The sequence below is a fragment of the Penaeus chinensis genome, chromosome 26 (assembly GCF_019202785.1).
Source record: "Penaeus chinensis breed Huanghai No. 1 chromosome 26, ASM1920278v2, whole genome shotgun sequence".
Lineage (NCBI taxonomy): Eukaryota > Metazoa > Arthropoda > Malacostraca > Decapoda > Penaeidae > Penaeus > Penaeus chinensis.
The window spans coordinates 14105081-14107580 of record NC_061844.1 but is presented as its reverse complement, the minus strand read 5'-3'; the positions used below and the strand labels follow the sequence as shown (position 1 = coordinate 14107580).

General features: G+C 39.4%; 1 protein-coding gene across 1 annotated transcript in view; it reads right to left on the bottom strand.

Moving 5' to 3' along the window:
* Window positions 1-591, bottom strand: part of LOC125039101 (putative inactive carboxylesterase 4) — a 12181-nt gene extending 11590 nt beyond the window's left edge. The window contains exon 1 of the mRNA XM_047632834.1: window positions 508-591. The gene's annotated coding sequence lies outside the window, so the exon portion shown is untranslated. The remainder of the gene's footprint in view (window positions 1-507) is intronic.
* Window positions 592-2500: the final 1909 nt, after the last annotated feature.

Genomic DNA, 2500 nt, shown 5'->3' with positions numbered 1-2500 from the left:
TAATACATACACAGATGCATGCATAGACAAACATACAACCATACACACATAAGGATACATACGAGTGTTGACGCATTAACTTTTACACACGCAACCACGTAGAATTACTAACCGTTTCCGGACAAAGACTGCTGACACACAGGAAACGGTTTCTGCACCTCGTACGAGAACTTAAATTCAGATATATTTTCCTACAAAATCTCGACATAAAAAAAAAAAAAAAAAAAAAATGCGCAGATACACCGACACAGCGTTGGAGGACACGCACATGAACATATATATACACATGCATAACCACACACACACATGCATAACCACACACACACACACACACACACATGCATAACCACACACACACACACACACACACACACACACACACACACACGCACACACACACACACGTACGCCCCCCCCCCCCAAAAAAAAAAAAAAAAAAAAAAAGTACATTATACATCAACACCCCTGCAACAATTACACACCTAAACAACATTTGCGAAGACTCACCGTGTCACACAACCACACGTTCCGCAGAGAAGATGTTACTCGTCCGACGTCCCGAGAGAGACTGATCGTCGGTCGTGGCTCGAGGCTGTTCTCGGCAGGTGCTCGGCTGTTCTCTATTCTCTATGCTTGCTTGTTTCTCCTGTTCTCTGGTTTATTAGCTTGCTTGTGCTCCCTGTTGGTTGGTGGTTTTGTTTGTTTAAATGTTTGGTGGTGGGTTTTGGTGTTTTGCTTTTCTTTTGTTGTTGTTTTTTTTCGTGTTCGCCGTCTTTCTTATGAGTGTGAGTGTCCTTGCTCGCTTGTGAATTATGGTGTGTAACATTACTAGTGCCTGTGTAGAAAGTCCTTATAAGTACTTACATGTGCGGACTTTGCTTGTGTATCCCTTGGTTTTTGTGCGTGTGTGCGTGTGCGTGTGTATGTGTGTGTGTATGCATGCGTTTGTGTGTGTGTGTGTGTGTGTATGTGTGTGTGTATGTGTGTGTGTGTGTGTGTGTGCTTGCGTATCTGTGTGTGCGTGCGTGTGTGCGTACGTATGTGTGTGTGTATGTATGCGTGTGTGCGTGCGTGTGTGTGTGTGTGTGTGTGTGTGTGTGTGTGTGTGTGTGTGTGTGTGTGTGTGTGTACGTTTGCAAGTTTGCATGCTTCACCTCTAGACCTGCCAACACCTGCTCAGCTCAAAACAGCCTTGTAACCAAAGCTAAATCAATCCCTTTAGAGAAATACGACCATCAGTGAATTCCAATGTCATTTATTTTCAACTCTTCCTTGCCCAGCATTCCTTCACTTTGTTTTCTGATGTTCTCTTTTGTTATTTTTTTTTTTTTTAAATATATGTGTTTAAAGGAAAGGCCCAAATATCCTTTTTATCGAAGAAATATAACAATGGAGAGAGAAGGAGAAGTTTTGAAAGAGATAAGGTCAGACTTATCTATTGTCTATATGGACAGTATGTCATTTTCCGGTCTCCTTTCGGTATTTGTATTTCTTTTCTTAAAGTATTTTCCGTATTATTTCATTCTCTTTCATTTCCGTTTTCTGTTACTTTCTTTTTCCTTCTTTTTCTTTCCTTCTCCATTTTTTAAATTTTCTTTTCCTTCATTTACCTTTTCGTTCTCTCTTTTTTCTTAATGCCATTTCCCTTGTTTTTTTCCTTTTTACCTATTATATTTTTTTTCCAAATGTATTTTCCTCTTCTCTATTATATTATATTTTCATTCTCTGAAAACCCATTTTCTTTTCCTTCCTCCCTTCCTTCTTTTCCTCTTTTTTTCGTAAAGTATTTTTACCTCCTTTATCCCTTTACCATCACTTGTTATTAAATCTACCCGATTTCCCCCCTCAAACTGTTAAGGAAAACGAACCATAAAAACGTATTTTTTTCCCCTTTAACTAGTTATTTTATAATCTAAAAGTTAAAAGAGTGTGGTTCCATGGTTAAGATAGAGCATCTGTATCTGTTTGTATCATGTGTGTGTGTGTGTGTGTGTGTGAGGGAGGGAGGGAGGGAGGGGGGAGGGAAGAGAGAGAGCGAGAGAGAGAGAGAGAGAGCGAGCGAGAGAGAGAGAGAGAGAGAGAGAGAGAGAGAGAGAGAGAGAGAGAGAGAGAGAGAGAGAGAGAGAGAGAGAGAAAGTGAGCGAGCGTATACAGAAACACGTGCAGTTATACGTAAACACATACATATATTTTGAGACATAGAAAAAAAAAGATTATTGAGGAACAGACCGGCTGAAAACAAGTATGAGCCTCAGTTAACACAAGATAAAATGTTTGAGAGTTTACCACGCTCAGGACATTGTTTATATGTTTCCATAAATATCTGATGGCATTGTAAATTGTTTACCTCATTCCCTACGTTTTTTACGTAACATATAGCGTGCTTTATGCGTCACGCCTGATATGACAAATCTGTGATAATATTCTGATTGGATTTATTCATCTCTTGATTTAGTCATATAGTCCTTTACCTATCCCTTCCTTTATTCATTTCTGATCA